We start from the raw sequence: 13,560 nt of genomic DNA, 5'->3' as shown, positions 1-13,560 counted from the left end.
CCTCACAGTCTCCCCTCAACTATAAACACGGAATTGCTGTTTCCTAGGGTCTAAAGCTTGACTTGTTAAATCATCCACAGCTACTTGGGGTCTGACAGTTGCTTCTTTGGTAATATTTCAAGTGACTATAGAAGATGTTTTCTAGAGCATAACCACGTCTCCGATGTCAGCCACTACTGTGAAGGAACACTGGATCTGCTTGCTGTGCGTCTGACTCCTGAGCTTTGGTGGGAGGTCCCGCAGCACAGACGCCACAGCCCAGACAGAACCACCAGAACCACCGTATAACTCACTGCGAAAACTACTTCCATAAATAAGACTTGCTTTTGGGATTTTTTTAAATGACATAAACAAAAGTAAGATTTAATAGCACATATCAGCACGCTCACCAGTGTGAACTTTCGTAAGCACATTGTCTCCCAGTTGTTTCCAGTTGCAGCAAACTACATTTCCATGGCGATTTGAAGCTGACGTTTTATACATTTATGACGGACTAAAGTAGGTGAAGGGCAAACGTGAGTTGCACAGACAAGAGGAACACAGTGTGTAACAGATTAATGTGCATATGAGACGGTCAGAGTCCTGGTAATGGCGATTATCTTGGCTAGATCCAGGCATGAACAGAGCCCAGGGAGGTGCCCCCGAAAGGACTCGCTGAAGCACCGGTGAAACTTGGACCTTGTTCTGTCTGCTGTTATTTTGAGAGTGTGTGACTTGGGTAGTAGGGAAGCCTTGCAGAGCTACCAGGAAATAAGGGAAGTCCAGGGAACCATGACTCCAACACTTAAGAAAGATGCAGAAAATCATAGCACAAAATAGCTGTAGAAGTCCAAGGGTCAACAAAATATGGTAAGGTATTGACCCTAGCGGTGTCTGAGACACCACAGTGCTGTGACAGGCTGCTGATGGTACATCTTCGTATCCAAAGGACATTGGTGTGGAAAGCCAAAACACATATTTCAAGAGAAAGCTAAATTCCATACACAAAATAATTTCACAGCCAAGCAATGGTTTTAATAGTTACCAGAATATTCACCTTGCTTTCACAGTATTCTGTACTACAACAATTCATAAGCAAGATAAGAGAGAGGCATTGCAGTCATGCATATGCTTATAGATACCTGTATAAATAACAATAATGGTGGTGCAATTCTAGATACTTTTGTGTCTTTATAATACACATTTTTTTAGTTGCAAGAGTACCTCTACAGAGAAAAACCTGTATGTATTTTTTTTTAATATGGTCATTTCTCTAGAAATTCAGTAGCTGATCTCCCCGGCCACAGAGTTAATGAGCCAGCTGTTTATAACTTTCTGTAATAAGATTACCTTTGAAGTCATTTATGCAGTGACACAGCCAAGGGCCTGTCTCCTTGACTTCAGAACTAGCACTCTAGTTTCATGCTGTGTGCAAGAGATAGCACGATTAGTGATAGACATTATTCACCTCATACTTGGGTCGCTTTTTCCCTTGGAGCATACAAGCTGGGCGTGATTCATCCTACCTTACACCAATCCTTCTCCGGGTTCTCCTCCTTAAAAGTCCTTACTGATTCATCCTTGGTTCTGTTCACACCCTCCCAAATAGATGTTAATGTACTCTGAGTGGTGATTTCCTGGGTCCTGTTCTCATGCTATTAACTCTGCCTTCATGCCTGGAAGGACAGGACGCCTACAAATGTGGACAGGTCTTTAACAGTGGTTGAAGGGTGGGTGTTAGATACTGGGGTGGGGGTTGGGACTGCTTGGCTCACAACTCCCTTTGCTGAAGACTTGAGGTTTTTGTGGCTTTGTTCACTGTTACCTGCTGTCATCCGGGCTTGGGTGAACTGAAGGGCAGCCCACCCAGTTCTGCTGTCTGGTTCTGAGCCAAGGAGGGAGAACCCAATCTTTATGCCCTTTATTCATGCCAACCAGAGTTGGTCTGCCCAGCTTTCAGCAGCATCATGCCCGCTTAGCGCTTCCGTCTTCAGAAACAGGTTTGCTGACTTCATGCTGTGACTCAATCAGTAGAGGAGCAAAGAAGCTACCCTGCTAAAATTGAAGCCATGATTGCCTTGTTTCATACAGAGAAACAAAGCCCTTGCTATGGCAGCTGTTCTCCTGTTAGCATTTCTGTTCTCCCTGGCCGGTGGCCAGCCTCTCCCGCGTCTCTCTAATATCTGCTAAGTGCAAATGAAGTCCTGCGATTATTTTTCTCTGCCCGAGAAAATGGACGTTTTCATTTCTTTTGAAACAAGTTCTTGCTCTGTCACTCAACACTTGCAGATTAAGGGTGACAAATTCAAATGTCAAAGCTAAATGCTTCACCATGTGCATTCACTGTTTGTCCTTTGCTTGGCCTCATGGGAACAAGCAGTTTCTGCAGGGCCACATGTGTTCATGTGAATGACTGCACCTGGGTCTGGGGCTGAGGCAAGTGACCAAGAGAAGGGCTCTCTTTCCTCCTCTGCCTGAAGGCGAAGGAGACACAGTCATCTGGATGTCTTCTAAGCTGTGTGGTCTGAGCTTTCTCTGGCCTTTGAGTAGTCTCATCAGGTCAGAGGGGTTTTCTCAGGTTCCCTCGGTACTTTCTACTATACATTATATATTATTTGAAAATTAAGCATCTTCCAGACAAGGTATTTTTCCCTTGGCCCACCCTTCTCCCCAGACTCACTGGAGAGAAGATTAATGTAGGTCGGTTCTCAAAGCTGTCTATTCTCATTTTATACTTTTTCTTTTCCCCTGCGCTAATAAGCCAGTCCTGCCTATATATGCAGGTTTCTTATCAATGTTTCAAAAAGATCCAGGGGTAAAATCGTGGTCTTACTGAACTTGTCCTGATTTTGTGCATATAACATATTTGCATATGGTTTACACCATATTGGACATTGCAAGTTATCTTTGGGTCACAAAGTACTTGAGGGGATGTGTGTAGGTTATATGTAAGTAGTATGCAATTTTATTCAAGGCATTTGAGCATGCATGTGTTTAGGTTATCTTCAAGAGCTTTAGAATCAATCTCCGTCAGATACCAAAAGACAACTGTACTTCTCTGAGTCATATTTTACATATGTAGTTTACCTAGTCCAAGTACAAAATTCAAAACAAAGACAGTTAGTAGTTTATTAGGTATAAAGCCCTCATTATAAAACCATTTTAGAATATTTCTATCACTTAGTAAAGACCTATATACTCATTTATTAAAGCCTGGTCTTTCCTGTCAGATACCACAAACCTCGTTTTTGTGCCTATACATTTTCTGTATTTTCATATAAAAATAGCATCATATACGATGCCATATCTTATGTCAGACTTCTATTTAGCAAATCCTAGCAACTCTCAGCTCATTTCCTTCCTTACTAAATAGTCCATTCACCAGCTGAGAGTCATTTACGTATTTTCTATATTATAAATAGAGATCCCAAAAGCATCCAGGATTCAACCTTCATGTAGACATGTTTTTATTTCTCTTGGGTTTATACATATGAGTGGAATTGCTGGGCTGTGTGATACATTTACCTTTAACCTCTCGAAGTTGTCAAACTATTTTCCAATGTGACAGCACAATTTAATGCTCTTTCAAGCAGTATTTGGTAGTCTCTATTCCTCCATTTCCTTGCGAACATTTGCCACTGTTTTTCTGGTGCATCCATTCTGCTGGGTGTGAAGTGGTGCCAAACTGTGGCTTTGTCTTTGCATTTTCCTAATAATATGATGTCCTGCATATTTCTGTGTTGTCATTAGTTATTCATGTATGGCCTTCGGTGGCAGGTCTGTCTGCCTCATTGTGTTTTCTTATGGATGTCCTTTACTGCTGAAGTGCAAAGATCCACTGTGAGTTCTAGATACAAGCCACTGATCAGATATGTACTTGGCAAGATATTTCCTCACAGATGATTACTTGTCTTCATATCTTAGGGAGCACAAATGTTTAAATCTTGATAAGACCAAATGTAATGATCTTTAAATTTACCTTATTGCTCTTTTGATGTCATACCTGAGTCATTGCCAAGGCTGAGATCTTGAAGATTGTCTTCTGTGATTTCTTGTGGCAGTATTATTGGATTTCTGTCCTGACGCCTGTGGAGCATCTGAGTTGGTTTTTGTACCCCAGTATGAAGTAACATAATCCGCATATGACCACCAATTTCCCTTGGTTGAAGGCCCTCACTTTGGCACCTGCGCTGAAAATCACTTGAGTCTAAAGAGAAGAATTCGTTTCTGCAAAGTGAGGTCTGCCCTAGGGTTCTCTGTGTTCTTGTGCCCATTCCTACTGCTCATAACAGTGGCATGAGAGCCCTAGGTGTCAGGAAGGAAGTCCCCCCTTGTTGGTCAAGGTTGTTTGTCCATTCACGGTCTTTTACAGTTCTGTGTAAATTTGGGGATCCTTTTGTCAAGTTCCTCAAAAGCACACAGGTTTCCAGTAAGGACAGCAAGGGTTCTACTGTGTTTGGGTTGAATCATTCATTACCTTAGCATGACTGAGTCTTCCAATCTACAACATGAACTGTTGCTTCTGTTTCTTACTAGTCAGGGTACAGCTCTTTCTTCATTTTTTCCCAACTATGTGACTCTTTTTGATGCTACTGTGGGTGGAACCATATCGCTGTTTTCTTTGCTCGGCATTTGTGTAGAGAGATGCAATTGATTGTTGTATATGGATCCCTACTGAGACTGTACTGAGTTCTTAGTATTAACAATGTTGTTATGGGCCTCCTGGGGCTATCTGCTTACAGGATTGTACTCTGCAGACAACGTGGCACTGTCTCTTTCCAGTCTGGATGCCCCTTTGTCACCTTACTTAAGTGTATGATTGCATAATCCCTTTTTATCTTTGGGCTGAGTCTGCTAAAGGACACCTTGGGAGACCCACTGACTTCCTGTGGCCATAAAGCCTTGCCTAAGAAAATAGCTCATATGTTCCAAAGCAGCCTTCCACCTCCGGGGTGGGACAGGCAAAGCTCTCGCTTGCTTTTAGAGTCTGTTATAGGGATCCAAGGGTACAGTGTGAGGTGTCTGGACCCCCTTGTATTTGGAACCCTAGTTCTGGCAACCTTACTAAACATGGAATGTCGTGTGCCTACCTTCTTTTTTTACAGTACACATTTACAGCAGGAGTTAACACTGGGCCCCAAGAAGCTCCCCTGAAATTCTCTAATAACATTTATCTTATCTTTTATCCAGGAGCGCAACAGTGACACTCTTAAGGATGCAGCCAGAGCATTTGGAAGGCTCAACTTTCATACTTCCAGACTACCTATGGCTTTAGATAAATGCTCCCACAAAAGCATTCAGGATCTGGTGTCTAGCGTAAGTACACACACACACACACACACCCCACCAACCCCCCCCCCCACCACACACACACACACAGGAAATGATTAAGAGTCAGAGAATGAATGGGAGGTTATTTGTTATGGGTGCTTCAGGGGAGAGTTAAAGTCCTTTTAATGGGAAGACTTAGCCTGAGGGAGGTGAGATTTAAAGAAAGAATATTCTATATAATTTTAATATTGTTCTCCAGCTATGAACTTCTTTTGTTGCAACATAAAGAATGAAATTCAACAGAACCAAGTGTGTTGTTGGGTGAGTTTCAAAGGCAGCCTGGCCTTTGGGGGTTCTACCTGTCGCAGGCTCCAAAGGAAGAAACCACTATTGTGGCCCTAGCTAGACGCAAGTGAGTGGAGAGCCTGGTGATGCAGGACGGTTTGCGGAGTTAAGCCTCTGCCAGTGTGGAGTCTAAGCGAAGGCTGGAATTCCAGATTTGTTAGGATTAATGCTGTGGGAGCTGGAGAAAGTAACTAAGGTACCCAAAGCAGGCTAGTGGCAGTGTAGACATTTCTCTTGCTTTATAAGAAACTCATGAGATCCAGACACACGTTCCACACAGTGAAACTTAACTCTGAAAGATAACAGCTTGCCTCTCCAGCATGCTTCATTGTGTCGTATGACTCCGTGTAAAGTTCAGTATTATTTTGGCAAGTTTTGCGAGACAGCGTGTGGGAACTCTGATGAGGATTCTGAGTAATCTCTGCAGTTTGGGGAGAAGCCGAAGTGCAGCCTGGTCCCAAGCACCTTTCTTCATTCTCCGCTTACCTGGCTCCTTTCTACCCAGCCTCTCATTCCAGGGAACCTCAGGACTCACACCAACCCTGAAACCTTGGTACATAGACCAGTCTGTGGGGCACCTAGAAGCCACAGAAGCGTCTCAGGCGCACTGGTAAAGTCCTCGAAGAGCTTGGTGAGGTCTGTGGTGCCGGGGACTTGGGCGCGAAGGATAGCCACTGATGGTCCTGATGTGGCTGATGGTGTGAGCGTCATACACTGCTATCTCGTTCTTCCCGGAGTCCTACAGTGCAGGCTCCAGCACCTCTGCTTTGCAGGGAGGACGTTGAGCTCAGAGAAATTAAGTAACCTGCCTGAGCTCAGACCCTTAAATGGTACGTCAGAATTCTAAGTCATCTGCTGCAGAATCCTTGTCCTTGATCACAAAACTTCTGTGATTTCTCAACGTGCATTTAATCCCGGTTCAGTTTTGCCATAGTATTCCCTTTCTAGCATAGAGCTAAGGTTCTGGGGGTATAAAGTCACCTGCCTGAAGTCACTCAGTAGCCAAATAGACCCTAGTGGAGTTGTAGCCTGCTGTCTTCTATTATAGAATGCTTCCACCTAGCGGTCAAATTGACGAACAACGTCCTTATGCTTGCGTACTGTGTCCCTTCTAAATGATTTGCAGTTTCTTAACTTTTCAGAATCAGAACCATTCCAAGAGATGTAAAATTAGAGCCTTTGATCCAGGGAACTTTTTTTTTCAGTAAGAGTACATATATACCCGTGTTTCCTGGCCTCCAAAGCAAATAAGAAAGCAAGCATCCCGTTGCCCTTCCTGCCCAGGGAAAAGGAGAGCCGTTTACAACAGGTATCTGGTCTCAGAATTAAGTAGTAAACCAGCAACAGCTCTGAAGGCACTGCATATGGCCTTGGTGTGGATACTGATTTACCAAGAGAGCCAGCGTAAGCTCCTCATTTAACTGCTAGAAGAACCCTGGTCCAACCTGCTCCCACTTTCTTGGGACAGTCAGTCTTGAGATGGGAATGCCCTGTGATTTGGGCTCAGTTATGTTTCAAAGGCAGCATTGAGGGTCCAGCGCCTTGTGGCTTGGCTGATAGTGGTGCCATGGATCAAAGACGAACACCAGACCTTTGCTCTTGTGACTACATGTGACTACAGAGAACTTGAATCGAAGCTGCTCTGATCTGTGATGTTTTAGGATGGTAAAATACACATTATGTCTCCAGTCAAAATCAAATTAACATGTCTCACTTGTAATTTTGAATTATTACATTTTGGAGTATGTTATTTTATATTGGATTATTAGAGTGAATTTCAATTCTTCTCATATTTTAAATATGACTTCATAAAGAACTTACCGTTGTATACGTGGCTTGACGTTACAATAATTCTGGCTTTTGAAAGGGTGAAGTAAGAGCATCACAAGTTTGAGACCAGACTGCATTATATAGCAAGATACTGTCTCAGAAACAAAATACAGCAAAATACAAAATGCATGACACAGACAACACAAAACAAAATAATAAAACAACACAAAGCACATCACACATAGCAAAACACAAGTCTGACCAACATTGTATTTCTTTCCCTTTAAAAATGTTGCATTTATTCTTTCTGTCTCTGTCTCTCTACCCCCCCCCCCTCCGTGTGTGTGTTTGTGTGTGCACGTGAATGTGTATTTTTGCATGCAAGTGTATGTTCAGTTCAAGCAAGTGCAGAAGAGGAGAATTTGGGGTCAGTCAGTTCTCTCCTTCTTCCATGTGGTCCCAGGGATGGAACTCAGGGTGTCAGGTATGCCTGAAGAACTTTCCCCTGCCAGCCAGACCACTGGTCCATGGCTCTACAGAGCTAGCTATCTGTTAGAGCTAGCCCCCTCCTGAGATCAGGGAGACAGTGGAGTAGACTAGGCAATGTCTGTACACAAAGCCTAAGAACTTCCACAAAGTTTTACTGTGTACGTGAGGGCAGGGCAACACGTTGCCTTTGATCTTCAGATTCTGGCTAGCTTGTGAGATTCTGAGATGTCTTAAGTGAGCTTGTAGCTGGGTGAGAGAACTTGGCTGCAATATTCACTGTCCCAGATACTGCTCTCTGTGTGGGGACATTTGATTCTTTGTGTATTTGTAGTCCAGGGGTAGAGATGTTAGAAGGAAAGGGTGTCCTCAATTGGCTGTAAGAAAAGGGACAGCAAGTGTGGTTTTCTGTGGCCCAGAATGAACAGATGGGTCCCTTTGGAAGAGGATGCTGCCCTCTTCAGCTGAGTACCACTTACTCTGGCAGCAGGCCTGGGCACCAGAGTCTGGGCTTAATTTGCTGGATTTGCTTTGCTTGTTGACAGCCTTCAGAGGCCAACCTTTGCAAGCTTCCTTTGGCTCCTAGAAAAGGCTGCAAACAAAGAGAGTCAAGTCAGATGCACTTTATGCTACCCAGATCTCAATAACACATATGTGGCCTATGTTTTCGAGCACATGGGAATAGCCCCCATCACCCCGTCAAGTTCATCATTCTTGGAATCATGTTACCCTTGCACTGCGTGTTATTGTATTAGGAGTCTGTTCCCCAGACGTTTGAGCTGCTCATTCCTAACTGCACCATTTATGCCACCAAACTCTCAGCAGGTTTTTTTTTTCCCTGCTCTGAATTATGACTGATTGAGTGGAGCAAAATTCCAGGAGAAAGTCCTTGTTGTTTGTCTTTCTATTTTTCTGTTGCTCTGACAAGACACTGTGACTGAGACGACCACAGCAGAAGGAGTTCCTTTGGATTTTATAATCCGTGGACATTCTGGAGGGGAGCATGGCAGCAGGCAGGCCGCCATGGCGATGGAGCAGTAGCTGAGCGCTCCCATCTTGATCCACGTGTGGGAGGCAGAGAGGATGTTGGGAATGGCACGAGTCTTTTGAAACCCCCAAGTCAACCCCAGTGGCATACCTCTTTCAAGAAGACCAGCCCTTCTAATTCTTCCCAAACAATTCTACCAACTGGAGACAAAGCGTTCAAATGAGCCCGTGGGATTCGTACTCATTCAAACCACTGTACCATCTAACTAACATCACAGGTCTGAGAGTCTTTTGCTCAATCAAAGTGCCATCAAACCCATGGACGTTGGACAAAATGATGAAGGCTGTTTGCTTGTGTGGGCTTCTTTACTTTCCAGGTTGTTTATTTTTGCAGTGCTGGGGATGGGCCCCATGGCCTTGTATATACCACGCCAGTGTTCTTGTACCTCAGTCTCTGAGGTACATTCCTGGCCTTCATTTATTCTTCATGTACCTTACAGTGTACACTATTTCTTAGGTAGTATTGGGTCTGGTAATGACCACCCAGGTGATCAGAGGTGTGCGGTCCTGCCACACTGAGACTCCCCATTCAGCGTGCCTTCATCAGAGTGCATGGAGATGGGATCAAGTGTGTGCAGTCTTTTCTTGGGACTTGTGTAAGGAAGGTATGATGGCTACTCTTGGATGTCAACTTGGTTACATATAGAATTAACTAGAACCCAAACGGCTGCATACACCTGTGAGGTTTTTCTTAATTAAATTGAAGTGGAAAGATCCACTTCTAATCTGGGTCTTTGGGGTAGGAATTTTAATCTGGGCCACACCTTCTGCTAGCATCTTATATACAGAACATGGAAGAAAGAAGCCTTTGCTCTTTGCCTGCTTGCCCCTGCTCTTGCTGGCAAGTCCATTCATTCATGGGCATTCGAGCCTACATCTTTGGGATTGTGGTATATACTGAAGACCAGGTGAGAGATCCAGCCTCATGGACTCACCAACTATTGGTTTCTTGGACCTTCTATTCACAGGTAGTCATTGTTGGATTAACTGAACCACAACCTGTAAACTATTCTAATAAATCACACACACGCGCGCGCACGCAAATGCGCACACACATACTCCTATCTGTCTGTCTGTCTACCTATCTACCACATCTATCTATCTATCTATCTATCTATCTATCTATCATCTATCTATCTATATCCTATGAGCGCTGTTACTCTTGAGAACCACAGTTAATACAGAAGGTAGGCAGTGCTCCACAGGACTCAATGAAGGATTTGTTTGGTCTTGTGGTAACTTTGGCAAATCTAAATGTCCATGATTGATTTTGAATGCCCCTGGTATTGTGCCGAGGACACAGCCTCAGAGCAATGTGACTGATGGTAGACATTCACTAAACCCTGGAATAAAAGCAGGGAGATTCCAAACTCTGCCGTGCTCTCTGTTCCGGGTTCCCTGGAGCTGCACACAGGGCAGCGCTGGCCTGACCTTGCATGTGACTCAGATCTCAGCTCTAGAGAGATCAATTGCGTCTTGAGCTTCCAAAAGAGAACTTTGGGGTACAGGAGTCTGGACTATGCCACTTGCAGCCTTCCCTTCAGGAAGAGGACACCGCAGAAATTCAGCTTTGCTAAGGGTCTCTCAATACTCCACACTTGAGGAAGAAGTGTCCAGCGGCTTCTGTCTCTTTTGTTCTTCTCCAGACAGAGATTCCTTCCCTCACCTGAGTCTGTGAGGCTCTATGTCAGACCCGCGTTCCCAGGCACAGCCACGCGAGGGCGCGCAGCTCATTCTCTGAAACAGTCTCCCGCGGCTCAGGTTTGAAGAGAGGCCTGCCAGCAGGTGACTCTCTAGAACCTGGAACCTGCCGGAGGGTCCTTCGGCAGTGCTCTTTCTGATCAGCAGAGCAGCAGCTTGGTCTGTAAAAATGGTAACGGCTCCCTACCTGCAGGTCTGTCAAGTCACACAACACTGGCCCCTCTTATGCTTTCTCAGATACAAGAACAGGAGATGCTGGCAGCCAGGTCCTTGGGTGACTGATGCTCCCCCCCTTCCCCCCTATTGTGTTCCCGTGGAGAGTGGTTGTGGCATGTGGCTTCCAGGCCAAAGCGATGTGCTGGCCACATCTGGTACATGTTATCCCTACACAGTTTCCTTTCCTTCTTCCTTGGGAGGGAAACAATCCATCTGAAGAAGGATCCCTAGGCCTGCGTTCTGCCCTGAGAGTCGGGGAGCCGGTCTTCCGATGTTCCGCTGCAGTCCCAGGCACGGCACCCAGCGACATCCTGGCCGACCTCGGGGCTCCAGTGGGCAGGTAGGAGCGTGAACAGTTAAGAACTGGCTGACTCCTTACTATCTGTGATTCGTGCGTGGCTTCTGTGACGGCACACAAACCAAGGCATAGGTTCTGGTGGTCCTCAGCTGGAAATTCAAGCAGTCTGCTTACACGGAGGGGCAGAGCCGCCCCGCCACCTGCTATTAGTCAGGAGTAGAGACTTCGGACATGGCACCCAGGTGCTGGCGGTGAACTCTGCCCTCCTCTCCTGTCTAGACTAATCCCTTTGGTCTGCCCTGTCTCCTAGGCCTAGCAGCACTGCTTGGACCTTGGACCGGAGCTCTTTGCAAGGTGCCTGGGGGCAATTCAGGCTGAGAGAAAGCACTTCTTCTCCTCCCCTTCATGGTCCAATGACCACAGGCTATTTACTGCACAGGGCCTGCTGACCAGGGCAACCCAAAGGGGATTTTTGTTTGTTTGTTTTATGAGTGAAATTCTAGAATGACCACTCTGCAGATACAGAGTACTTTCTCTGTGTGCACCCGTATTGAACTCATTTCTAATAGTAGGGATTCTGGGATGGCAGCTACAGTAATCCTAGCCTTTATGAAGCTTGCGTTCTGGCACAGAAATAAATGAGTGTATGAATACTTTACTAAAGGCACTTTGACCTATCTAGAAACATAGGAGATGAGGAGCAGGGTGTGTGTTGTGTGTCCGACTGTGTTATGCGCAGGCTGTGTGTTCGTGGGAGGTGTGTGGCTGGTTCTGGCTTTGTTCTGGGACTCAGGACAGGGATCATGGGATAGACGCTTTTTCACTGGCCACCTGGGGGTTGGGAACCAGGATACCCACGCTGTCGTCAATGACAACCAGAGCTGGAGTGATACACTGGCAAGTGATGTGCATTTGGGGAACATTCGCAGGGACTCGTCCTGCCCCACCTCGAGTCCTTTAGAACTGCATCTGAAGAAAAATGCTTAGCTGTGGTCTAGAAATATCCAGAGACTGATATGCCTGTATGAACAAGCCATCTGTGCATTGAGATTAGCAACCAAAAGGCAAATGTCCTCAGGACGGTGGGCAGCTGGCCACAGTTGCAATACCTTGACTGGATAACGCCCAGAATGCAGGATTTGGGAAGACAGGGAGAAGTGCTTCCGTTTGAACATTTAGTCAGGTTTTAGCGCCCAGGGTGTGTTCTGCCAGCAGGGGGAGATGCAGGGTCACCAGGTAGGCTCCCAGGATTCCTCCGGTAATTCCTGACACAGGCCCTTGTTAGGTATCTTCTATTGGTCGACAGGAGGCACTGGCACCCTTGGAAGTCAGGCCTCCTGCCCAGGTCAATTCTCCTGTGTGCCTAAATTCCTTTTCTCTCTCTTCCCAGAAATCCCACCTATTCTTCCTGACTAGCTCTTGGCTGTTTAATCTTAATTACACCGATCATAGCAATACATTTTCACACAGTGTATAAATATCCCACAACATTCTCCTCCTTACTTCCTTCAGTTCCTAAACCAGAACACAGACTTTGATGGTTAGGGAGAGAAGCCAGCTTCCCTGTGAAGTTCACACCCTCACTTTCTCCCTGGCTGTCTGTATCAAGCAGCTGGGGGTTCGGGGGTCCTACCGCATCTGGATGTGTTTGTTGTTAGAGAAGGGTGGACTGAACTCTTGGACTATGGAGATGAGCAGGTTGTGCCCTCCTGGCCTCTTTATCTTTCTGAGGACTCAAAGGGGTTTGTTGGTAGATGTCTGGCTTCAGTCTTGATGCTGCTGCTGGTTGCCTCGTCTCCAGAGAGTGGGGCTAGAGCCAGGGAAGAGTCCAGTGCTCAAGGCCGAGCTGACCCACTTCAGTGATCTTTTGTGGGACACTGATACCCACTTGCTGAATAGCTGCAGGCAAGTGAAGAGAAGCAATGAACAATAAACCCCACTAGGCTATGCCCCTCCCACCCTTCCCATGCTTGGCAGGACCTGTGTGAGAGAGGCTGACTTTGACTCCTCGAGTACCATCTGAATATAGTAATCCTAGGCTTCGATTTCTGATTTTCATCCCTGGCCCCGGAGCACAGGGACTGCTCCTGCTTCCAGACCTCAGCCCTGGCCAGAGAGCAGCCTGCATCATGTTCTTCACGGAATGAGGCAGAGGATTGGAGCTGAGGCTGTGGCAAAGCACTGCTCTGGGCAGCCAGAGCACTGGCTCTTTGCCCTGCCTCTCTGTTGTTCCTCAGCCTGGGGCAGAGCGCACCATCCTCAGCCAAAGGAGGTTGTGAGCTTGCCCAGTTCAGAATAGCTGGGCTGCCTGCAGGAGGAGTCATTCTAGCAAAGGAGGTGTCTATTGGCTCCCTGTGAACAGAACTGGAGCTGCCCTTGGGTGCGTGGGCTCCAGGGCTTGAAACTAGCTTGTCATTCCTGTCCTTGCCCTTTCTTTGTTGGCTTTG

This window comes from Arvicola amphibius, chromosome 12, assembly GCF_903992535.2.
Source record: "Arvicola amphibius chromosome 12, mArvAmp1.2, whole genome shotgun sequence".
Taxonomy (NCBI): domain Eukaryota; kingdom Metazoa; phylum Chordata; class Mammalia; order Rodentia; family Cricetidae; genus Arvicola; species Arvicola amphibius.
Note: the sequence above shows the minus strand (reverse complement) of the source record.